The 27269-nt window shown below is 45.2% G+C and overlaps 1 protein-coding gene across 2 annotated transcripts in view; it reads left to right on the top strand.

Annotated features, from left to right (window-relative positions):
• FBXO11 (F-box protein 11) overlaps window positions 1-27269 on the top strand; it is a 517411-nt gene that overhangs the window by 426117 nt on the left and 64025 nt on the right. The window lies entirely within an intron of this gene.

Consider the following 27269-nt stretch of genomic DNA (forward strand, 5'->3'; position numbering starts at 1 on the left):
TCACATCATGGTTTTTAAGTATTTGATTTAGGTTGATTTGAAACTGGAAACACTCAGTATTTTATAAATATAGCACTTTTTAACACCTTAGCAGCTATGGAACGTCCAGCTCCAGTGCTGAACGTTCCATTGCGCAGGTGCAGTTGGAACGTCCAACGACCGACGGCAGCACTCCCGAGGTAGTGGTGCCGTCGGCCGTTGGAATAGGCGCAGCACTTAAGGTGTTAAACTATTAAATTAGGTTTAGGGGCCTTTTTAGATAATTTCACTGCACATTACATTGAGTACGTGTTTGGTACATTTCTGTTTTGGATAAATATACATTACTAGAAAATCACGTTCTCAAGATATTTAATGGGTTAAGCAAGCTTCTGAACCTTTCTTTTGTGCAAGATGACTTTAGCACTCTGAGACTTTACTCTTAACGTTTGAGACATTTGAGGAAAGCCCACTGGCGGAATTTCATTGGTTATTTGTAATGCACATATATAACTCAAGGGCATCCAGGTGTAGGAAGTGATAAGCAAGACCAAATAGATTTTCTTAGACATTATTTGAAGGTCTTGAGAAGGTGCCTTGACCGAGTCTCCAGCCCAGTGGAATACCACAAGACTGTGAAGTTAGATTGCAAGCTCATGTTCCCACCTCTAGCCTTTGAATTCGTAATTTGTCTCAAGCTTATTTCTCCTCGAATGCTGATCTCTGCATTGGTCGTATATCTGAAGTTTCATCTTATAGTCTTCTGGGGGTCTCACCCATAAATGAGCTATATGTACTAATGTCGGGGTCTTAAAGCAAAATCTCTCTTGCATTTAAAGCAATTGCATCTCCTGAAGAGCCACAGAGATATTCTTCCTATAAGTTTGATCCATCCTTGACATGTTGTCGACAGTTGTTTCATTTGCCAGGATATTGAAGTCTCCCCTTCTAGCTCTGGCAATTTAGTGCCAGCAGGCAAATTATATTGGAGTTTATCTTTCAAGAACTGGATAGGCAGGAGTTAGCTGATGGGCCCATCATGCATCTCTTTATGTTGGCAAAGAAGGAATGCGTTACTTACCTGCAACTGCAGTTATCCAGTATTGGTATCTCTCATAGATTGACATGCCTGAATCATTCCCAGTCATCGGGATGGGAGTCCCCGGTATATAAGAAAAGTAATGTCTTACTAGACATATAAAGAGATAGGCCAAAAGCCTCACATTAGTGACATATCCAGGTCCTTTTGAAAGAGTACAAAACTATAGAGAACAACCAGTCCGCTATCACCACCCTCTGGAACCTTCCTGAAAAAGAGCTAAAGTCCCTCAGATTTTCGTAAGCACAGTGCTAAGTAGATGTATCACTGAGGGAACCAGGTAAGCCCTTCCAGGGGAGGTGGGTGGGTTGCATGTAAATCTATGAAAGATACCAATACCGGATAACTGCAGTTACAGGTAAGTAACGCATTGCTTATCCAGTATCAGGTTGTCTTTCATAGATTCATATGCCTGAATCAGAGTAGTGAGCAATGATGAGCATATTTCGGAAGGCACAGAATATACAAGTTCACCAGATAATAACATATCAATGTGAAAATAGCAAGTACCGAACTGCAATCCTAGAAAAACAGTAGAGAACACAATGTAAAAATGTGCGTATAACAAAAAGGATGGTGGGATGAAAGAAGGCTCACCTTTATTGAAATAGATGACGTAACACCGCCTGTCCCACTGCATTATCCTTCATGAGTTCTGTATCCAAGCAGTAATGCTTGGCAAATGTATGCAGCGTCTTCCATGTCGCCATTCTGCAATTGTCTGTGATAGGCACACCTGCAAGAGTGCCATGGATGTAGAAATCGCCCTAGTGGAATGGGCATGAACTGTGAAATGCAAAGGTTGGCCCGCTTGCTGGTGACAAAGTTATACCTCCAGAGATCCACCGAGAAATACTTTGTTTAGTAAGTGGAAAACCTTTCCTAGGTAGACTGTAAGCTACAAAGTGTTGGTTGGATTTGCGGAATGCCTTTGTCCTGTCAAAGTATAATTTAAGGCAGCGTTTAAGATCCAGTGAATGCAGAGCTCCTTCCCGTCGTCGGCGTAAGGTCGTCAACTGTGAAATACCGAAAGACACAATTGGAGGTAGCGTCGACGAAGCTCCCGTCGACGGAGCTACCCTCCACGGAACCACCCTCCACGGAACCGTCGTAGTCAACGATGGAAGAGACGTTGACGGAACACTCCTCGTCGATGCGCTTGTCATCGATCGTGGCGTTGACGCTTCCTAATCTTGATCGTCGACGACAACGGCACAACAGCTTTCGACTAGGACGTGGACGATGATAAGGACGCCAAGGATGTAGAGACTCAGTCGACAAGGTCACTCCTACAGCTGTAGAAGGGGATTTCGTCATCGCCAAGGCCACCGTCGACGAGGCAATCGTCGAAGGGGCTGAAGTAGGCTGTAGGTGTGTACAATCCTCTGTGGAGAAACTTTGGTTGGTAATGCCTTAAGTGTTGCCTCTGAAGACTTTTTCTGCGTCTTCTTTTGAGGGGGCTGCGTTGAAGGACCTGGAGAAGCATCTCTGGGCCTTTTCTGTGAGGTTTTTGAAGATTTTGTAGATCCCTCACTCCTCTGAGGACAAGGCATGGTCTTTGTCTTTAAGACTTTGCAGCCAAATTAAAAGACGTCGCTCCCGGTCTTTAAGGGTCTTTGAGGAGAAGGTAAGACAAAGCATGGTGAAATTATAATACATTTGGTGGAAGAATTTGAATTGAATCATTTGTAGCTTGGCTGATATGGCCGAACGCCTAGCCATTTTAGGCTCTGTCCTTTCATCATCTTCAAGACGACGGATGTTTACTTGCCATCTGTCTGTTGGGTGTGGCGGAGGATCTTGCATATTTGCTGCCACTAGGGAGCGGTATTTATCTTTTTTTTTGAGTCGTTCATTACACTTTTCAGCTCCAGTGTATTGAAATCTGGTACTTCCTGCAGCAAATGATAGTGAATTCATGTCAGTCACGAGTAAGGCAATGTTAGCTAGCATGGCACCCATGCAGGGTGCTATGTTGATTTTGTTGTGTGATCCCTCACAGGGGCATGCAAGCTGAATGGGCAGTCGCATGGTCCCAGTGTGGAGGGGTCCAAAGGGACCGTCTTCAACTGCCAGGCCTTAGGCTCTCAGAGTACCATTTACTAGGGACTTACAGAGGGCAGTTAGGGATTTGTTTTTTAGGGAAGGAGCGCTGGCACAGGGGACCTGACCTGGTTGGCAGGGACCCTATGAGCTACATCTTTGAAACCACACCAAAACCAGGCACTAACCATGCAAAAGAGGCACTTACTCACAGTTGTGCAGTTAATGTCTTACACTCCTCTGTTAGGCCTAAGGCTGATGTCCACACTACCACTAATAGAGCACTTTGGGTTTTAAATAGAGCCCTGTACACTTTTGGGGAACACCAGGACCTTGTGCATGATATAACACCTAGTGGTGATGCCATATACAGAGCCAGCTTCCTACACTTTTTATCAGCCTGTTCTTAATTTGCCCCAAAATTATTGATCATATACATTTTACCAGATCAAAGGCCACATTAGTAGGTCACTTGACATTCTGATCTTCTTTTATCACAGGGTTGATTTCTGGGGCTGGTGAATGCCTGTGACTTGAGTGTTTGCAGCTCATAGGAGCTGGGGTTATTCATTTTTGCGCAAAATAACTCATAGGAGATATTTTAGATTGGACATTTAAATATAGTGGCCACGGTTTTGGAAGGCCACAAATTACCCCTCAGTGTATCCTGTAAGAATTTTAGGCAGTTTTAATGTGAAAACCACGCTCAAATACCAATAACATACCCAGAGAGAAAGCTAAAGAGAGGCAGAAATAGACAGTAAGAGTTAGAGACGAGAGCTGGTGAGAAAATAGAAAGAGATTAAGAGGAGACATACATAGGCAAAAAAATGGAGGGACATAAAAACGCTGACAGAGCGAGAAATAAAACCAGGCAGAAAGACCAAATGAGACAGGCATCAACAGGTTGAGATGGGAGAAACAGATTGTAAGGTAAAGAGAGAGCAACAGTGAAAGAAACAAAAAGGAAGAGACCAAAAAAGAAAACCCTGAAGTCGGGTGGATAGAAGCAGGAAGAGGCAGAGGGAGCATAATCCGACTGAGAAAGACATGGAAAAAGACACACATTGACTGACAGAAGATAAAAACAGAGGCCACACATAGAACTGAATGTTTCTACATTTCTTTCAAACAATTTACATGCATCGCCTATTCATCAGTCTATCACTGTGTACCTCATTCAATCACTTTATCTGCCACTCACACATCATTACCTCTTCCTACATCAGTTCATCTATCTTGTATACTACTGATGCTGCTGTCAGTTTAACCCTATATTGAAGTAGTGGCAGCATATCTGAAAGGTTGTGTATGTGAAAAAAAGAACAGGCGGCAGTTACAGCCACACCTTAGGCGAGCATTTGAAGTTCCAAATTTAAATAGGAAACCCAGACTCTTAAAGGTAGGGGGAAGAGCAGAGTATGATACAAATGCTAATATTTCCTAGACGCCCAAGGCGCTGATGCTGGGCAATAAAGCTGCCTTTTCATGTGAATACACACAGTATTCCAAAGCACAGAGATGGTCAGCAGTGGGGTGTGCCCGCGAGGCCTCATTAACCCCCTGCACGCTGGCGCTGCGGCGCTCACTGGGCATGGACACTGACTGTGTTTAAAGCAAAATGGAGAAGCAGTGCGGAGAGCCACAGGTTAATGCAGCTTGACACTCCCATTCAGCCTCTTAAAGTGACTGCACAAAGAAGTCTGGCTTGAGGATTAAAAAGCAAACAGAGCAGACAGAGTGGTTTATCATTGCTCCTTATTGGCTGCATCGCCTCCCGGTCCCCTGCATTTACGCTAGGGATCTTGCTGCCGACATTTCTATGTAGAGTGCAGTTTGGATACGTAACAAAATGGCTTCTTTACAAGTAGCGCCGGGCAATCTTGGAGGGATGGTGGGGCGGGTAAGCAGTGTTGTTGGAGCAGCATTGGGGACAGCATGGTAGACTAAGTGAGAAACGACATCCGAAACATGAAAGTCAGATTTGTAAAATGGGGGCCAACGCACATGCCCAATGCAGACCCCAAAGAAAAATAGTGCGCAAGAAGGAAGCTGAATTTAAAAAAAGTGCAAGACCACATGTGGCAGGGGTAGTCTGCTGGGAGGGTCCGAAACACCAAAAGGTGGGACTAATTCAGCATGCTGACCAAACAAAAGCATGCATTTATAAAGGGCACAAACAGGAAGGAATGGAAAAGATTGGAGGTGCTTCAAGCCACAGTCTAGATTACAGCATGGCTCACAGAGCAGCATATGCACTGCCCAGGCTCGACCTAAAAATAAAAGATTTTTAGATCTACTTAGACGCCAAAACGTACAAGATTAGGTACGTATTTTTCGAGTTAGCGATTTTCAGACACAAAATACAGCTGTCAGATTTGAGGCAAGAATCTGGAACGCAGTAATGTTGTCCTATTGGAGAAACCTACACTGCATAGGGTCACTTGCAAACAACTTAGAAGACTGCTCTTTAAGAGTTAAGGTAAGTACCACCAGCAGTTTTGGTTTACCTGCCCTGGGGTGTCTATTTATTTATTTATGAAATTTTTATAGCGCGCAAATACTTGGAGGTGTCTCGGCGCTGAAGATAAAAGAACATGGGTTGAGAGGAGTGCTTACTGGTTGAACAGCCATGTTTTTACCGACTTCCTGAATTTGAGGAGAGATGGGCTGGCCTTGATGTGTAGAGGGAGGGTATTCCACAATTTAGCGGTAGCAACTATGAATGATCTGTCCCCCCCCCCCCCCCCCCCCCCCCCCCCCCATGGCGATTTCTTTGTGCGTGGAATGGTTAGGCAGCGTGCAGAAGAACGGAGGGATCTGGTGGGTATGTACAGGCAGAGTGCTTTTTTCAAGAACTCTGGTCCAGAGTTGTTGATTGCCTTGTATGTTCTACATAAAGCCTTGAATTTGGTTCAGCTTCTGATTGGCAGCAAGTGTAGTTGGTGAATGACTGGGGAGATTGATTTAAATTTAGGCATGCCGGAAAGTATCCTTGCTGCTGAATTCTGAACTAATTGCAGCTTGTTTAAAACTCTCTCCTGAGCGTTCAGAAAGAGACCATTACAATAGTCGATCTTCGCCATAACCAGCGTACACATGAGTCTCTCCTGCCCCAGGGGGAAGGAAAGGGAGAAGCTTCCTTATTATTCTAAGAGTATGGAAGGATGAGGATACAACTACATTCGCGTGGTGAATGAACGAGAGCTTGTCGTCGAATATAACCCCAAGATTCCTGACCTTAGTGACTGGTTGGGGCGGAGGTCCCAGATCAGTTGGCCACCACACAGAGGACCAACTAGGGGTTAAACTGCCAAAAGTTTAACCTTAGGCAATTACGTGCCATCCAGGTGCTAATAGCTAGCATCCCCTCCTGAATGCTGGCCGCCACTTGTATTCCATCGTTATGTACCACCAACACCAATTGGGTGTCGTCGGCATATGGGGTTATTCTCATCCTTAGATCTTTAATGACTCTGGCCAGGTCCGACACGTATATATTAAATAAAGTCGGACTGATGGAGGATCCTTGTGGCACCTTACAGGGGAGAAAAAACATTGGAGAATAGGATTCGCCAAGTTTGACTGATTGAGTGTGATTGGCGAGAAAGGAGGTTAATAGCATTTTGACCATATGTCCAATACCCATGGCTGAGACACGGTCGATTAGGATGGAATGATCGACTGTGTCAAACACCGTGGACAAATCCAGTAGGATGAAGACCGCCGCACCACCTTGATCTAAAATCATCCTAATCTCATCAGAGGCCTTGATGAGGGCAGTCTCATTCACATGACCCTTCGTAAACCCGAATTGAGTGGCATCCAAAAGATTATTGTGATCAATGAATTGGGATAATTGGATATTCATTATTTTTTTCAATTATCTTTGATGGGAAAGGCAAACATGCAATAGGCCTATAGTTTTTGGGTTCTGTGGGATCCAAGTTTGCTTTTTTTAGTAGGGGTTTAATGATGGTCTTTTTCCAAATCGAAGGATATGAGCCGGTATGGAACATTGAATTAACAATGTTGGTAAGAATAGGGACTATGAACTCCGGAATGAGATTTAACATTGAAGGAGGACAAGAATCAAGAGGGGATCCGGATTTGAGGGAGAGAATAAGCTCTCTTGTTCAGATGAGATCTGACTAAATTCTGCAAACCCCGTAACTGGAGTATTGGCCAAACTATCTATAGTAGGGACATTTGACTTCACTTGCATAGCAAAATTTGAATAAATCTGAAGAACTTTGTCTTCAAAGAAATCCGCAAGAGAGTAGTAAAGAGCAGGTGACACATCTGTAACTGTACTTGTAGGTGTATTAGAGAGTTAGTTTGGTTACCACCTGAAATAGCTGCTTGGTGGAATTTTGAGCCAGCTCTATTTGTGTTAGATAATATTTGCTTTTTTCTGCCACAATAAGGAGTTTGTATTTGGTCAGTGCATCCTTATATAAGTCTTTAGCATTATTATTATAGTGTTTGCGCCATTTTCTCTCTAGATTTCTGCACCGTTGTTTCTCCAGTCTTAAAGCCTCTGAAAACCAAGGTGCCGAAGGGACATTTCGATTAATAGAGACATTCTTGACTGGTACTGTTATGCTAAAAGCATTATTTAGCCAGGAGGAATAGTTATTGGCCACTATATCGGGATCTGCTATAACTTCGTGTTGAGTAGATGACAGCGTTTTTTGCAAGAGATTAATGTCAATATTTCTCCATGCTCGAACTTGTTTGGGGGTTCGAGAAATAATATAATTATTTGGATTTTGTGCTCTGTATAATAGGCAAAAAAATGGAGGGACATAAAAACGCTGACAGAGCGAGAAATAAAACCAGGCAGAAAGACCAAATGAGACAGGCATCAACAGGTTGAGATGGGAGAAACAGATTGTAAGGTAAAGAGAGAGCAACAGTGAAAGAAACAAAAAGGAAGAGACCAAAAAAGAAAACCCTGAAGTCGGGTGGATAGAAGCAGGAAGAGGCAGAGGGAGCATAATCCGACTGAGAAAGACATGGAAAAAGACACACATTGACTGACAGAAGATAAAAACAGAGGCCACACATAGAACTGAATGTTTCTACATTTCTTTCAAACAATTTACATGCATCGCCTATTCATCAGTCTATCACTGTGTACCTCATTCAATCGCTTTATCTGCCACTCACACATCATTACCTCTTCCTACATCAGTTCATCTATCTTGTATACTACTGATGCTGCTGTCAGTTTAACCCTATATTGAAGTAGTGGCAGCATATCTGAAAGGTTGTGTATGTGAAAAAAAGAACAGGCGGCAGTTACAGCCACACCTTAGGCGAGCATTTGAAGTTCCAAATTTAAATAGGAAACCCAGACTCTTAAAGGTAGGGGGAAGAGCAGAGTATGATACAAATGCTAATATTTCCTAGACGCCCAAGGCGCTGATGCTGGGCAATAAAGCTGCCTTTTCATGTGAATACACACAGTATTCCAAAGCACAGAGATGGTCAGCAGTGGGGTGTGCCCGCGAGGCCTCATTAACCCCCTGCACGCTGGCGCTGCGGCGCTCACTGGGCATGGACACTGACTGTGTTTAAAGCAAAATGGAGAAGCAGTGCGGAGAGCCACAGGTTAATGCAGCTTGACACTCCCATTCAGCCTCTTAAAGTGACTGCACAAAGAAGTCTGGCTTGAGGATTAAAAAGCAAACAGAGCAGATGGAGTGGTTTATCATTGCTCCTTATTGGCTGCATCGCCTCCCGGTCCCCTGCATTTACGCTAGGGATCTTGCTGCCGACATTTCTATGTAGAGTGCAGTTTGGATACGTAACAAAATGGCTTCTTTACAAGTAGTGCCGGGCAATCTTGGAGGGATGGTGGGGCGGGTAAGCAGTGTTGTTGGAGCAGTATTGGGGACAGCATGGTAGACTAAGTGAGAAACGACATCCGAAACATGAGTCAGATTTGTAAAATGGGCGCCAACGCACATGCCCAATGCAGACCCCAAAGAAAAATAGTGCGCAAGAAGGAAGCTGAATTTAAAAAAAAGTGCAAGACCACATGTGGCAGGGGTAGTCTGCTGGGAGGGTCCGAAACACCAAAAGGTGGGACTAATTCAGCATGCTGACCAAACAAAAGCATGCATTTATAAAGGGCACAAACAGGAAGGAATGGAAAAGATTGGAGGTGCTTCAAGCCACAGTCTAGATTACAGCATGGCTCACAGAGCAGCATATGCACTGCCCAGGCTCGACCTAAAAATAAAAGATTTTTAGATCTACTTAGACGCCAAAACGTACAAGATTAGGTACGTCTTTTTCGAGTTAGCGATTTTCAGACACAAAATACAGCTGTCAGATTTGAGGCAAGAATCTGGAACGCAGTAATGTTGTCCTATTGGAGAAACCTACACTGCATAGGGTCACTTGCAAACAACTTAGAAGACTGCTCTTTAAGAGTTAAGGTAAGTACCACCAGCAGTTTTGGTTTACCTGCCCTGGGGTGTCTATTTATTTATTTATGAAATTTTTATAGCGCGCAAATACTTGGAGGTGTCTCGGCGCTGAAGATAAAAGAACATGGGTTGAGAGGAGTGCTTACTGGTTGAACAGCCATGTTTTTACCGACTTCCTGAATTTGAGGAGAGATGGGCTGGCCTTGATGTGTAGAGGGAGGGTATTCCACAATTTAGCGGTAGCAACTATGAATGATCTCCCCCCCCCCCCCCCCCCCCCCATGGCGATTTCTTTGTGCGTGGAATGGTTAGGCAGCGTGCAGAAGAACGGAGGGATCTGGTGGGTATGTACAGGCAGAGTGCTTTTTTCAAGAACTCTGGTCCAGAGTTGTTGATTGCCTTGTATGTTCTACATAAAGCCTTGAATTTGGTTCAGCTTCTGATTGGCAGCAAGTGTAGTTGGTGAATGACTGGGGAGATTGATTTAAATTTAGGCATGCCGGAAAGTATCCTTGCTGATGAATTCTGAACTAATTGCAGCTTGTTTAAAACTCTCTCCTGAGCGTTCAGAAAGAGACCATTACAATAGTCGATCTTCGCCATAACCAGCGTACACATGAGTCTCTCCTGCCCCAGGGGGAAGGAAAGGGAGAAGCTTCCTTATTATTCTAAGAGTATGGAAGGATGAGGATACAACTACATTCGCGTGGTGAATGAACGAGAGCTTGTCGTCGAATATAACCCCAAGATTCCTGACCTTAGTGACTGGTTGGGGCGGAGGTCCCAGATCAGTTGGCCACCACACAGAGGACCAACTAGGGGTTAAACTGCCAAAAGTTTAACCTTAGGCAATTACGTGCCATCCAGGTGCTAATAGCTAGCATCCCCTCCTGAATGCTGGCCGCCACTTGTATTCCATCGTTATGTACCACCAACACCAATTGGGTGTCGTCGGCCTATGAGGTTATTCTCATCCCTAGATCTTTAATGACTCTGGCCAGGTCCGACACGTATATATTAAATAAAGTCGGACTGATGGAGGATCCTTGTGGCACCTTACAGGGGAGAAAAAACATTGGAGAATAGGATTCGCCAAGTTTGACTGATTGAGTGTGATTGGCGAGAAAGGAGGTTAATAGCATTTTGACCATATGTCCAATACCCATGGCTGAGACACGGTCGATTAGGATGGAATGATCGACTGTGTCAAACACCGTGGACAAATCCAGTAGGATGAAGACCGCCGCACCACCTTGATCTAAAATCATCCTAATCTCATCAGAGGCCTTGATGAGGGCAGTCTCATTCACATGACCCTTCGTAAACCCGAATTGAGTGGCATCCAAAAGATTATTGTGATCAATGAATTGGGATAATTGGATATTCATTATTTTTTTCAATTATCTTTGATGGGAAAGGCAAACATGCAATAGGCCTATAGTTTTTGGGTTCTGTGGGATCCAAGTTTGCTTTTTTTAGTAGGGGTTTAATGATGGTCTTTTTCCAAATCGAAGGATATGAGCCGGTATGGAACATTGAATTAACAATGTTGGTAAGAATAGGGACTATGAACTCCGGAATGAGATTTAACATTGAAGGAGGACAAGAATCAAGAGGGGATCCGGATTTGAGGGAGAGAATAAGCTCTCTTGTTCAGATGAGACCTGACTAAATTCTGCAAACCCCGTAACTGGAGTATTGGCCAAACTATCTATAGTAGGGACATTTGACTTCACTTGCATAGCAAAATTTGAATAAATCTGAAGAACTTTGTCTTCAAAGAAATCCGCAAGAGAGTAGTAAAGAGCAGGTGACACATCTGTAACTGTACTTGTAGGTGTATTAGAGAGTTAGTTTGGTTACCACCTGAAATAGCTGCTTGGTGGAATTTTGAGCCAGCTCTATTTGTGTTAGATAATATTTGCTTTTTTCTGCCACAATAAGGAGTTTGTATTTGGTCAGTGCATCCTTATATAAGTCTTTAGCATTATTATTATAGTGTTTGCGCCATTTTCTCTCTAGATTTCTGCACCGTTGTTTCTCCAGTCTTAAAGCCTCTGAAAACCAGGGTGCCGAAGGGACATTTCGATTAATAGAGACATTCTTGACTGGTACTGTTATGCTAAAAGCATTATTTAGCCAGGAGGAATAGTTATTGGCCACTATATCGGGATCTGCTATAACTTCGTGTTGAGTAGATGACAGCGTTTTTTGCAAGAGATTAATGTCAATATTTCTCCATGCTCGAACTTGTTTGGGGGTTCGAGAAATAATATAATTATTTGGATTTTGTGCTCTGTATAATACAGATTACTGCAGCATGGTCAGTCCAGGTGAGGGGTAAAACAGAGGATATGGACTGCTGCTTTCCCTCCTGAGGCTTGAGCCGGGAGGTTATGTCAATTTTAACTCGCTCTATTTTTAAAATTGTGACCTGCTGAATTTCCCTGTGTGTCCTTCCCCCCCCCTTCGCGCTAAAGGGCTAGACGCGATCTTGCCTGTGCTTATTTTAAAATAACCATCTACTGCCACGTAGCTACGCCCATACTTTCTTTTGGGAGGAAGGGGGCTTGACGCCTAGAGAATCGCTCCGTTTCCCCAGCCAGAGCAGCCCACTTGCTCGGACTCTCTCAGTGGGTGTGGCCGATTAAAGGGCCGTCATCTGCAGGGACTGGGTGAACACAACAACGGCCATATTAGTGAGGGCTCGCTGAGAACGTCGCGCGGACGACGTCATAAATACAGGCCAGACTACAAGCCGGTAGACTGCTGCTTTCCCTCCTGAGGCTTGAGCCGGGAGGTTATGTCAATTTTAACTCGCTCTATTTTTAAAATTGTGACCTGCTGAATTTCCCTGTGTGTCCTTCCCCCCCTTCGCGCTAAAGGGCTAGACGCGATCTTGCCTGTGCTTATTTTAAAATAACCATCTACTGCCACGTAGCTACGCCCATACTTTCTTTTGGGAGGAAGGGGGCTTGACGCCTAGAGAATCGCTCCGTTTCCCCAGCCAGAGCAGCCCACTTGCTCGGACTCTCTCAGTGGGTGTGGCCGATTAAAGGGCCGTCATCTGCAGGGACTGGGTGAACACAACAACGGCCATATTAGTGAGGGCTCGCTGAGAACGTCGCGCGGACGACGTCATAAATACAAACGTCCATGGCTCCGCGCAGCGGACGCGCATTGCGGGCGCGCCGATCGCGCGCCGGAGTCAAGCCAGAGTCCTGCCCGTCTGCGCCCGTCCGCGACTGGACGGGGCTCGGGGCAGGACTCCATAGATCCGCCTCCCCATCACCTATGCTGCCACTTAACAATCAGAGTCCTCGCCATCATTACACTAAAGCCAACCTGCTGAATCTTGGTAAGCCATCATCATCCCACTGTTTGCATGCTACAGACCCGTTATCTTTACCCGCACAATGCAATATATGCCATCAATTACTTCCCAATAGTAATTCCACCTCAAACAAAACTCTGCACCTGAACATATTACTGAATTGTAGGTCTATGCCTAAGCATAAAACTGAAATTCACGACCTGCTGACTAATGGAGATCAGGACATCGTGTTTCTAACTGAAACATGGTTAGATGAAGCCTCCTCCCCGGAGATCTTAAAGGCTATACCGAGCAACTATTGCCTTCTGAGAATAGACCGTCAGAAACAACGGGGGGAGGACTGGCAATGATTTTCAAAAATGACCTTGAGTGCAGATTCACCATCAAATTAGACACCACCAATACAATCACGGGATTACTAATATACAGACCTCCTGGAGCAGCAACATCCTTCTGTAGCCAACTTATTGAACTGGCCACTCAGTTAGCCGTTAGACATAAAAATATTATCATACTTGGCGACCTTAACATCCATCTAGAGGACAGCCACTCCAAGGAAGCGCAACTCCTTTTGAATGCTTTCAATGCTATCGATCTGAAGCTTCTATCCATCCTGCCCACGCATCAACAAGGGCATCTATTAGATCCGATATTTACGAACTGTGAGGGCATTGAAACTTCCCCACCAGTTCCACTGATATGGTCTGACCATAGTATGGTGCCATTTAGAATAGCAAAAAGCATTATCACCAAGTTACATGCGAAAAACCCTCCTTACAGACGCCGTAACTTTAAAAAGTGCACCCCTGAAGTGCTGCTGCAGGAACTTACCGAACATCCCCTGGCAACAGGCGATTCCCTACAGGAGGTATGGGACAACTTTGAATCATGGCTAACTAAAGCGTTAGACAAAATTGCTCCTTGGACGACTAAGCCCCCAGCTCGACAAACTAAAAATGCCCCCTGGTTCTCTGAAAAATTGAAAAAGGCTAAAGCACAATGCAAATCCATTGAACGACTGTGGAGGAAAAACTACACCCCAGAACTCAAAGAAAAGTATAGAACCGAGCTGAAAAAATACCAAAAATTGGTACGATTAGAGAAGAGTCTTTATTACAAATGCAGAATTATGGAAGCCAAAAACCCTACCAAAGAACTATTTGGTATCTACAGAGAAATCACCATACCATCTCGCCTGGATACTAAAGATACCTACTCCACAGAGATATGTGAACAAATAGCCGATTTCTTCGTGGAAAAGGTAGAAAAAATTCATGCCACGTTTTCCAGCAGTACCAGGTCAGATAATAATAAGGTAGAGACTCTAGACGCCTGCCCCCACAAACCCCAGTTTACCAATTTCAGGACTCCCAATAAACAGGAACTGATGAAAATTATAAACACTATTTGTTCAGGCTCCCCTATGGATGCCTGCCCTCCGGAACAGTACAAAGCGGTCATGGAAAGCGTATTATTGGATCATATAAGCAACATGATCACAACCTCATTCCGTGAAGGCAATGTCCTGAGAAACTGGAAATCTGCCCAGGTAATACCACTAAAAAAGAAACCGAACATCCCAATTACCCAGCTTCAAAATCTGCGACCAATCTCTCTTCTCCCTTTCTGTGCTAAGATCATAGAAAAGGTGGCCAATCTCCAACTCATGGAGTTTTTGGAGAAAGAATGAATCCTCCACCCTTCTCAATCAGGGTTTAGATCAGGCCACTCAACGGAATCAGCCGTTCTGTTCTCCACCGAACAGATTCGAAAACTGGTGGATAAGGGAGAGACAGCAGCGTTGGTCCTATTGGACCTAAGTGCAGCATTTGATACCGTGCTGCACACTACGCTGCTGTCTCGGCTCTCAGACATGGGAGTAAAAGATTCTGCTCTCAACTGGTTCCAATCATACCTCACTGACAGAACTTTCCAACTTCATTGCCCACCCTTCAAGTCATCACCTCGCAGTGTTAGCCATGGGGTTCCACAGGGCTCAAGTCTGAGCCCTACCTTATTTAACATCTACATGGAACCCCTGGCACACATTGTGGAGGAATTTGGGGTGGGCATTGTCAGCTATGCTGACGACACCCAGTTGGTGTTCAAAATAACGCCAGACAGTAGAGACTTAGCCTCCAACTTCTCAAACTGTATGCTAAGGATAGCGACATGGATGAACGCCAACTGCCTCAGTTTAAACGGAGATAAAACAGAGGTACTGATTGTAGGGAAGGATCCCTCTGTCTGGTCACATGCCTGGTGGCCTAGCGAATTGGGAGAACTACCTTTGCCTGCAGAGAAGGTGAAGAACCTCGGAGTCATGCTTGACCCAGATCTCTCAGGTAGAGCCCAGGTAAACAAAGTGACAAGTAAATGCTACAGCACCCTAAAAGTGCTGCGCAAAGTACTTGACCTTCTTCCGATTGAAGCGAGAAAGACCATAGTCCATGCCCTAATATCCCCCCATCTGGACTATGGTAATGTTCTCCTACTTGGTTTCAATCAAAAGAGCCTGCACCAGTTACAATGCATACAGAACTCTGCAGCGCGACTGGTGCTCGGTCTCCCTCGGAGAGCCTCGACAAAAAATGCGCTTGCCAAGCTTCACTGGCTCCCGGTCAAAGAAAGAATTATATTCAAAACTCTCTGCTACACACATTGCATTGCCCAAAATAAAGGCCCTAGCTATCTGAGGCCTCATCACCATCCACAGGCCGATCAAAAATCTTAGATCAGCGGGCATGATGCTATTTAAAATCCCTCGCATCACCAAAGCTAAGATGGGAGGAAAATCCTTCCGCTATTTAGCCACCAAGCTCTGGAATGCCTTGCCAATTCAGCTGCGAATGGAGCCATCCGAAACAAGGTTCAGAGCCAGACTCAAAACTCACCTATTTCCCAAAAACGAATCCCCGTTCGCCCGACTTTTTGATCTTCTTGATGGTTTGCATTTGCAGTCAGCGCGGGGACACACAGTTTTGTGCAGCCAGGCGCTTAATAAATGCTTATTATTATTATTATTAGTATTACTAGTTAATAATCCATCCAGGGTATGACCTGCTGTATGAGTAGGTGTTGTAACTAGCTGACAGTAGATCCGTTATAAGGGAGGAGGATTCCTTATCCTGTAAGGATTCCAAATGAAAATTAAAAATCTCCCAATATAGTATAATCAGGAGTTCCTGCCATCGGTTCCAAAAGGTTATGTAGATTTCTAAGAAAAACCACTTGAGGGCCTGGTGGACGATAGATCAAAATTTCTCTGAATGATTGAGTGTTGGAAAGCATAATGGAGAAGGTCACTGCTTCACAGACCGATGAATTAATTGTTTCGGTTTTAATTGGAAATAAATCTCGATGAATGATCGCCAACCCATCGCCGTTTTTTAAGAGTCTGTCCTATCTAACTACACAGTATCCTTCTGGGATAGCCGCACAGAAGTCAGGACCTGCTGAAGAATCACCCCATGTTTCAGTTATGAAAGCAAGATCTAGATTATGAAAAGTTAGTAGCTCCTGTATTTCAATGTTGTGCTTAGAAAGGGAACGAGCGTTAATGAGCACAGAATGAATGGGTTTAGAATTGACGTGAGACGGATGTTCACTGGGGGATAGTAACAGAGTTTGGGGTCAATATAAGCGAACAGTTGGGACATCTGGCAGATGTTTTGTTAGTAAAGACGTCCAGACTAAAAAGGGTACAGTCATGATTATTAATGGAGTTATTTAAATCCATAAGTTGTGATCTTGTGTAGGTGATTGCCAATATATTTGATGATATTTTTTGGGGGCCATATGGACCAGGGGGACTGGCCCTGGGCCCGGTCGAGGCGCAGACGGGCTTGCCTTTGGCGTGTCCGCTGCGCTCTCGCGCCATTTGCTGGTCTTATAGTGCTTGGGCCTGGTTGGGAGCGGAGATGCTAGACTGCTAACCCAACCAAGTTGCGGCTGTGGATGTCCCTAGCGGGAAGTGGTTCACCTTGAATGGAGCTGTTCCCCAGAGTCTCCCTTCACAACAAACAGTCCGCTAATGACGGGCGGTGGACCGGGGAGACTGTAGGGCGCCAAAGTGTTCTCACGCTGTTCCAGTAGTAAGTGATTTAAAAATTAACTTGAAGAGTAATTCGTCGCACTTTAAAATATTGATTTTGCTGCAAAATAAACTTCATAAACACTAAACACTAACGAGTATAACCGCTGGGTCTGTGATCGGTCTCAAGAGTAAAAAAAAGCGTTCAGCCTGCACTCTGGTCTTTGTCTTCATCAATGTCTAGGTGCAGAGGTACTGGTTACAATGGGATCCCTGAATACTACCTCTTAAGTCTGTGGAGAATCTGATGAGCAGAAAATTGCTCTAAGTGGGGACTTGAGGACAAGTCATTAAGAACCCAAAAAGAGGGCTCAGTTCTTGAGGAACTCTGGAGCAAGGATGCACCATTGATAATGTTGAACTTGGGCCGTGGGGCTCAGGTGCAGAGATGTTTTGTTTGGCGAATTGCTTTTGTCGGAGGCTCTCAGTTTTGGGGACGACCTGTAGATGGGGGCAAAACAGGACTGCAGTGCACTCTCATTCCTGGACTCAGTAATGCTGATGTTCCTAGTCGGTAGGTCAGTCTTTGTGGTGTTGGTGTCCAGGCTGGACTCTGAACAAGCCTTGGTTGCTGCTGGTGGTCCTGTACCCTGGGTATTGATGCAGTGTGACTCATGGGGGTCCTGGCATCTCCAAACTTGGTGGTGAGACATCTGACCTCCTGTAGCATGTGGCCTCCCGCTAGGCAGTTGGGTCGGTGGAGACAGTGGTCAGCAGATGGTGAACTGGACGTTGCTATATGTGGCTGCAGGGATGTGACTGCTACACTTCAAGGGAGATCCTGAAAGGTCGGTGAAGTGCTTGTAGTACTCTGAGGCCTTTGGAGGATGCACAGCTGCCGAACAAGTCTGGTCTTTGAAATTGTCCAGACAGACGTAGGCAGGGGCTGGCGCCAAGTCCACAGCCAGTCTTCAGCTCTTGCATTCTTCGGCTTTTCTTTGTCCTCCTCCCTATTGGTATCGGGGGGTCATCTAAATACTGAATTTAGGCTCGTTAATCGGAGTGAAAGGTAGTAGCCTTTGGGCTACTTACCCTTGGGGTCACTAGACCCCCATATGACCACTTCCTGTGGGGAATGGGCATTACCCAGTAACAGCATTCCTAATTTCACCAAAAGCAAAATGGGGGAACCCTTCCTTTGTGGAGCACATCAGGTAGCCCACCTTAGGGGTATGACTAGTCTGGTAGTATAACATGCCTACTTGCTCAGTTAATTTCCTACCTTTCCTGGTACCAAATGGGTCTCCGGGTAGAGGGTGGCAGATCAAAGTCGCAGGGGCTTTGAAGCCCCTGCCTTGATATGCTTAATCACCAGCCATCCTGCTGGAGTAGCAGGCATTGTTTCTGTCCTCTGAGGGCGTGGGCTGTCATCTGCGGGTTGTAAGAAACATGTCTGTAGTGGCAGGCTGGACGGACCAGTGAGCCAGCACACTCAGTAGTTGTAGGTTTTTCATGGGACACTTCTAATGTATCCTCTGGGTGCATGTCATAATGAATACTTTACTGGCATCAGTACAGATTTATTGAGACTAGGTGTTTGAAACATAACACCATAGGTTTCAGTGAAGCCATCATGCCGCTGGGGAATCCATAATGACTAGTGCCTAGTAGATGTACTTAGGATGGCTTCCCTGTTCAGTTGTACCATCTAGTAATTGAGATAGACAGCTCAGGGGCTAGCTGCTGATGGAGGTATGACCTCACATGTAATATAACACACCCTGCTTTAAGACTACCAGGACTTCTGTATGGTGTGACTTGCACATATTACCTGCAGTGACTTTGGCGTGGCACACAGCGAGTATGTCATGTCATGTTTTTACTCATGCTTTGCACCATGACACGCAGTCTGCGATTGCAACCAACCTGCATGAAATGTGTTTGGGGGTCCATTAGGGGGCATAATACATGGTGCAGCCCTTCTCTTTGGTACCATTGCCTTACGTTACAGCGGTACCACTTACTAGGGACTTACAGAGGTGCCGAAGTGTGTAACAGTTGTGTGACAATTAGAACATTTTACCTTGTTTTTGGGAAAGAGCAGTGGTGAGTAGTTAGCAGGGACCAAGTGCACATCAGTCGAAAAACAGCAGTACCAGTCGGAAAAAGTGGAACATTCCTAAAGTCGTTAAATAGAGTTTCAGGCAGTATGAATGCACTACAACATTTTGGAGTATATTGAGTAACCTTGGGAGTGTCACCATCTTCGAGTGCCCCATGACCCATAATCGAGAGGTAGAGTGTATCCCAGACCAACAGGTTTGGTTTAGTTTGTGCCAGCAGAAGGCCATGTTTAGTATCCAACACAGCTGCAGGTCTGTAGTTGTGTTAATGTCCCAAAATGTGAAGTGCCTGCTCTTCTCAATGGTGTCCATACGGGAAATTCAGGGTGTGAAAATGTGATCGTGACCAGTTGTTTAGACCTTAAGTGAAGTAAAAAAAGAAGCAAGAGTAAGTGATAAAGGAGAAAGGTTTATTTTACAGCGGCTGGGAGAGTGATGAACCCAGGTAGGATTGCCACCCAATCTCAAATTGGCTACAGCAAGTAGCCCATTATATAGTGTATTTTTGATTAATCATACATACTAATTATGTGACCGACAATGGTCATATTTGAGCAACATTAATAATAATCTACATTTATAAAGCGCAACCATCACCCGTTAGGGTCTCTAGGCGCTGGGGGCCGTTGGGAAGATTAAGCAAGCTTTTGCACAGAGTTACATGGTGCTGGGCTAATCTGCCGCCGGCCCCGGAGATCAAACCGTGATCCCCAGATTCCGGAGTCAGTCACCCTGGCTTCGGCGCCACACCTCTCCTTACACAACTAAAACCAAGCCTCTCACCCTCCTTCATCCATTGGTGCAATCACTCCCACCCTCCTGACTACGCGTTCTAAGTGCTACCTGTTATTTGGTTTGTGCAATGTATGTGTCCTAAAACTCAGCTCAGTCAGAATGCGTGATCTGACTTGGGGTTATTTGACTTGTGCAATCTAATGATGTGTCTATCTGACTATGTGTCTATTTCTACAATCTCAAGAGACACAGATGAAGGACAGAATTCAGAGTACATCAAACATTCAACGCCAGTCAATAGATCTGGCTCCTTCTTTTGCTCACTGTGCCACCCCTCTTTAGACCCAGCCATATGCTAATCAGTCTTGACCCTGTGTCTCATGGGAACAGTCGATCCCGAACTGCCTAGCCAGGTCCTCCCTAGACCGGAAACTATATCTACAATCTCTGCATAAACAGAGCGCCTGATCTTGCTCTTGTTGAAATGTATTTTAATCACTCCTGTCTTATTTCTCCCTATTAAATTGTCCTCAAAGGTGATTGGTTTACTTGCATCACACCCCTGGTACCACCTCCTCACACGATCATTCTCTGGAGGAACTGTCAATACTGGTTCATTTGATGTGCCAGAGACTTCTTGATTGGTTTGTTTTATTCATTTCTAGCTACCATCAGTATATATCAAAAGTAGCAGCTGTTCTCTCCCGGAGCCCATCCATTGTAATTCAGCGACTTTGCCAGTGGCATCTCCATATACTTTGAGCATGTTCTGTAACCGCAGCATGGGCCATTCTCATTTTTGCTTGTACTCCAGAAGCTCATCAGCGAATAATGAAATCTGGTCCTCCTGGCCTATGAGCATTTTAATCCCCAACAGTACAGCATCATGTCTAATCCATTCTCTCAGTTGCTGAGCCACGAGCGTGAAGGGAAGTGGGGACAGAGAGAGCATTCCAGTCTCCTATCCCCCTCTATCAGCAAATTGGGAAGACGACAACCCATTGGCCTGCATTCCCACCAAAGGGGCGTGGTAAAGGGTCTCAGCATAGCAAAGATACTGTGCTCAAAAGTTCATATATTTCAGGATATGGCACATAAAGGGCAAGTAGATAGAGTCAAACGCCTTTTCAAAGTCAGTCAGAACCAAGGCAGTAGGGTCACCCCATTCAGCTTAGCTGCCCTGACCAAGCACATCTGTAGTTGCTGGATGCAATGTTGGATCACTCGGGTTGCCTCTATTAGAGGATCTTCACAATTATGCCCTCTGCCCCTCTCAAATCAGCCTCCTTGTACTAATTCATAAATGTGGTACTAGTATGGAAGATTATTTGTTGAAGAATTATGCAAGGAACTCGTTTGAGCCCGGGAACATGCCAGTGTTCACAGCGGTAATCGCTTCTTGAATTTCATTGGTCAGAGTGGCGTTAAGGTCACTTTTTTAAATTGAATCTAGGGACAAATAGAGCGCTATTGGTTGAAGTTGCTCAGCAGGTGGGGAAGGCGTGCACAGGATGGTATAAACAGCTATAGATGCTGCTCCTGTCACCATTGTGCCGTCATTTTGAAGTATCTGAGGGTTTATGAAGTGCCTGTGGTCACCCGTCGCCAGCCAGTACAGAAGCATGAGCTCTATTTTAAAGACTTTTTGAATAGAAACCGCTGAGTCTACCAACCCCACATTTGAGTCAGAGTAGAATGTCACCTCCTTCCAAAGCCTGTCATCGAACCCACTGTCATTGACCCTCCATGTGTTAAAATGACATCCTCCAGATTCTGTCAGCGGCCCAGCCCAAGGGACAGACTCAGTGGGAGAGTATTCACTTCCCACACTCATCATGTCAGTTGCTGGCATGAAAAAATCCGATTGAGAGGAGTAGTGGGAGTGTGAAAAGAAGGCCATACGGTCTCTCGTCCTAGTGCCATTTCCTTCGAATATCACAGTCACATGGAATTAAAGTCCTCGACCACCACCAATCTGGAAGCCGGAATTGATGTCAGTTGATTCGATAATTCAATCAAGGAAGAGCCCACCAGATCCGGAGGTATATTTGAACACAGAAATGACCAGGTGTGACCCTTCAGTGTACCTTTGATTATCACAAAAAGCCCCCTTGCACCTAGCATGGTAGATTCAATCATAGCCTTGTCTGTTCAAACATTTACAGTTGTTACCCATTAGATGAGTCTCCAGGAGCAGGATAACATCCAGGGCTACAAAAGATAGATAAGACCTGAAACATACATCCACACTGTGTAGCTTTAATCCAAGAACACAGAACCGTAGTAAACAAAAAAACAATATGTTCGAGGCATGTGGGCTGCTGAATTCATATCTGTGCATAGATCGCCGCCTAGTGTTGGGCCGGGATGATTGCACATTGTTGTCCTGGAAGAGTCTGCGAAGTATCACGAGATAGGTGGCTCCTCCCATGGACTACAGTGCGCATGGTCATCCTCTCCATCCTTAGATTGTTTTTTTTCCGCCATTGGGTTCGAATGTGATTTCCAACTCTGAGTTCGGAATCAATAAAAAAACTTTTCGAAAAGGCTAAAAGGCCTTCGGGGGCGTCGGTATTGTTATTGCGATCGGTACCAACAACTTTCTGTTCGAGGCATATGGGCTGCAGATGGTACACTATGAATAGATCGCCATCTGGTGTTGGGCTCGGATGATTGCACTTTGTTTTTCTCTTGGAGAGTCTTTTGTATCTTGGTGACTCCTCCCTTAGTTGGTAGTGCGCATGGGCATCGGCTCCATCCTTAGATTGTTTTTTTCCGCCATCGGGTTCGGATGAAGATCGAGACGCTCCAGATCAACTTCAGAAGAAAGTGATTTTTCGGCGCGTATTCCCTTTCCAATTCGACGGTATTGTTATCGAACGCGTTCTTTTCCATTCCGACGCGTTACAAATTCAAAATAGAAGAGAAAAACTTGGATCTACGTCGAAGAACAGGAGACCTTTCTCGACGCAGTCAAGCCCGGAGTCCATGGAAAGGACTCCATTCAAAAAATGTCCATCGTGTGGTGCTAAGTTCCCACACAAGGACCTACACGAGGTGTGCAACCTCTGTCTATCGCCTGAACACGAATCCAGGGACTGCGAAGCCTGCGCAGCATTCTCCTCCAAGCTAACGATTAGAAATCGTCGAGCTCGAAGACACGAGGCTTCCAGAATGCAGGCGGAGGCAATCCCGGAGCTGTTCGGAGACGAACAAATCGAGGAAGAAGAGGACCAGTCGGGGTCGGAAGGGGACCAGTCGGAGGTTGAAGAACTCTTCGAGCAACAAACCGTGAGTGACGACGTCCCCTTACCGAAAAACCGACCCCGTGCGGTAACGACCCCGCCCTCGGGCCCGGTCAAACCGCTGAAAAAAGTTTCCGACGCCCCGCCCTCGGGCCCGGCAACGAAACCGAAACTGAAACCGAAGCACTCGGAATCCCACCATGTCGGATCCGAGAAAAGGGCGACATCGACTTCGGCACCGAGGCTACATACAAAGGGGAGCTCGGTATCGAAACATTCCATGTCGAAAAAGAAATATGATTTATCGCCCAAAAGACACTCGATACCCAAAAAGTCGGAATCGAGCAGACATTCGGTGTCGAAAACAGCAAGATCTGAAGATCGAAAACAAAAACAGCTCTCGGAACCAGGACCCTCGGTACCGATTCAAGAGCAACAAACAGATCCCAAACAAAAGATCTTGTTTATTGACCCACAAACTGGGAAAGTGGTCACGAAGAAGAGAAAGAGTGAACAGTCAGAAGATAAACCTCTTCCTTCAAAAAAGAGAACAATGGGGACGAACATAACTCCTCCTGCTTCTCCTCGTCCTAGAGACACACCCTCTTCTCCTATTCCTCACAATAGGCCACATATTCCTACACCCTCCACACCAAGACCAGCTACACCTCAGTCAGATGTAGACAGTGATATAGGGGAGGGAGAACCTCAAGGGGATGACAAATCTATCCCAGATGAGGAAGATCCATGGGAAAATTACGATGTAGGGTCAGATGAGGACAACGACCCAGAGCTATATCCCTCAAAGCCTTCACCACCTGATGATAACACAGGTTTTGTGCAGCTCATTAATAGGGCAGCAAAATATCACAAACTAGATATGCACACAGAACCTCAGATAGAGGATTTCTTGTTAGAGACTCTACCTAGTGCACAGAGAACATCAGGTACTCTTCCTATGCTGAAGGGTCTTCTCACTCACACAGAGGAAATATTCGAAAACCCAGTGAGAGCCAGGGTGTTAAACCCAAGAATCGATAAAAAATACAAAGCGGCTCCAAAGGACCCAATATTTATTAGAGGGCATGTACCTCTAGACTCGCTGGTGGTCTCAAACGCTCGTAAAAGAGCAAACTCATTATCTACAGGAGAGGCTCATCCACCAGATAAAGAGTCGAAGTTAATAGATGCATCAGGCAAAAGAGTAGCATCACAGGCAGCGAATAGCTGGCGTATAGCCAATACACAAGCACTACTCGCACGTTACGACAGGGCACATTACGATGAGTTAGAAAAACTTCTCACACATCTTCCAAAAGAACATCAGAAGAAGGCAGACCAATTAATACAGGAAGGTAAAATAATAACCAATACTTCCATTAAGTGTGCATTAGACGCAGCAGACACTGCAGCAAGGTCTATTAACACTAGTGTCATGCTAAGAAGGCACGCATGGCTTAGAATCTCAGGATTCAAACAAGAAGTACAAACAGCCCTACTGAACAAACCATTTGATCAGAAGACATTGTTTGGTTCAAGTACAGACGAGACATTAGAAAAGATGAAGAAAGATACGGAAACGGCTAAGTCAATGGGAGCATTGCAACAGCCAACGCACAGAGGTTCCTTTCGTAGATCCACCTATAGAGGGGGCTCAAAAAACACAGGAACAAATCAGCAATCCACATCTTTCACACCAACATCACCCAGAGGTAATTCAAGAGGTAGTTACAGAGGTAACAACAATAAGGGTAGAGGCCGCGGAAATAATAACAACCGCAACGCCTCAACACCAAAACAGTGACTTCATAGAACTCCCCCCAGACCACATAACACCGGTCGGGGGACGTCTATCACAGTTCCTACCTGTCTGGGAAAACATCACGTCAGACAAGTGGGTGAGACAAATTATCCAACATGGTTATTGCCTAGAACTCACAGCTACCCCACCAAACATCCCTCCCAAACAGCGTCCAATGAGTCAGGATCATCTGACATTGTTAAGAGAAGAAGTGCTAGCACTTCTACAAAAGCATGCAATAGAGAAGGTCCCAAAGGATCAACAAGGAACAGGAGTATACTCTCTATACTTCCTGATCCCCAAAAAGGACGGGTCCCTACGACCAATATTAGACCTCAGACCTCTCAATGCTTACATAAATTCGGAACACTTCCACATGGTCACGCTCCAACAAGTACTCCCTTTACTGAAGAAAGGGGACTTTCTTTCTACACTGGATCTAAAAGACGCTTACTTTCATATCCCAATTCACAAAGCCCACAGAAAATACCTAAGGTTTGTGTTAGAAGGACAACACTACCAGTTCAAGGTCCTTCCGTTCGGTGTCACAACAGCACCGAGAGTTTTCACAAAATGCCTAGCTGTGGTGGCAGCACACCTAAGAAGACAACAAATACATGTCTTCCCATACTTGGACGATTGGCTAATAAAGGCCAAATCAAAGGAAGAATGTCTTCACAACACACAGAAGACAATTCAATTGCTGCACCACCTAGGGTTTACGGTGAACTACAAAAAATCACACCTGCAACCAAACCAGATCCAGCAATACCTGGGGGCTACAGTAGACACAGAAAAGGCAATAGCATACCCCAACCCAATCAGAGTACAGACAATGGTCGGGTTAATACAAAGATTTCAACCACAACACTCACTACCAGCACGAGTGTTTATGCAACTATTAGGCATGATGTCCTCTTGCATACTGCTAATACCACATGCCAGACTCCAAATGCGCCCACTACAAGAGTGTCTAGCGACACAGTGGAATCAGGCTCAAGGTCAGATTACAGATCTGGTGTTGGTAAACGACCGGACGTATCGCTCTCTGAAGTGGTGGAACACAGAAAACATTTCCAAGGGACGGTCGTTCCTAGAGCCAATTCCACAAGTAATAATAACAGCGGACGCATCGCTCTCCGGATGGGGAGCGCATATGGACAAATACACAGTACAGGGGAAGTGGAGTGCGCAGCAAAAGAAACTGCACATCAACTACCTAGAACTATTAGCAATATTTCTAGCACTAAAAGCTTTCCAAATGCAAATAACAAACAAGGCAGTCCTGATCAGAACAGACAACATGACTGCAATGTATTATATTCAAAAACAGGGGGGGACACACTCTCTCCAACTGTCCAAACTAGCACAGGACATATGGAGATGGGCCATTCCTCAAAAGATCTACCTGTTAGCGGAACACCTACCAGGAATTCAAAATCAAATAGCAGACATCCTAAGCAGACAGTCAGAACAAGTTCACGAATGGGAGCTGCACGACCAAATACTACAGCCATTCTTCCAAAAATGGGGGCAACCAGAGATAGATCTGTTTGCAAATCATCAGAACGCAAAATGCAAACAATTCGCATCCAGGTACCCACACCAAAGGTCCCAGGGCAATGCACTGTGGATAAATTGGTCCAAAAAATTTGCTTACGCGTTCCCTCCTCTACCACTAATTCCATTACTGGTGAGGAAACTGCAGCAACACTCAATGACAATGATACTAGTGGCACCCACGTGGGCAAGACAGCCGTGGTTCACCACGCTGCTACAACTCTCACAAGTACCACATCAAAAGCTAAGGTTATTACCCATGCATCTTACACAGAACCATGGAGAAATAATGCACCCAGATCCCAAACAACTGAACCTAGCGATCTGGCTCCTGAGGTCATAGAGTTTGGGTATTTAGATTTACCACCAGAATGCATGGAAATCATTAAACAGGCAAGACGTCCTACCACCAGAGCATGCTACGCAGCAAAATGGAAGAGGTTTGCTATACACTGTAACAGTAAGCACATCAACCCTCTGGACGCATCCACTAAACAAATCATTTGCTATTTATTACACTTACAGCAATGTAACCTAGCATATACCTCTATCAGGGTTCATCTAGCAGCCATAGCGGCGTACCTACAAAACAGGCAACACCTGTCACTGTTTAAAGTACCAGCAATTAAAGCTTTCATGGAAGGACTCAAAAGAGTCATTCCACCAAGAAGACCACCTTCCCCAGTCTGGAATCTCAACATAGTGCTTACCAGACTAATGGGGCCACCCTTTGAACCTATGCATAGGTGTGAAATACAATTCCTCACATGGAAGGTGGCCTTCCTCATAGCTATCACGTCACTTAGAAGAGTAAGTGAACTGCAGGCTTTTACGATTCAAGAACCATTTATGCAGCTACACCAAAATAAAGTGGTTC

Source organism: Lissotriton vulgaris, chromosome 6 (genome assembly GCF_964263255.1).
Source record: "Lissotriton vulgaris chromosome 6, aLisVul1.2, whole genome shotgun sequence".
NCBI classification, from domain to species: Eukaryota; Metazoa; Chordata; class Amphibia; order Caudata; family Salamandridae; genus Lissotriton; species Lissotriton vulgaris.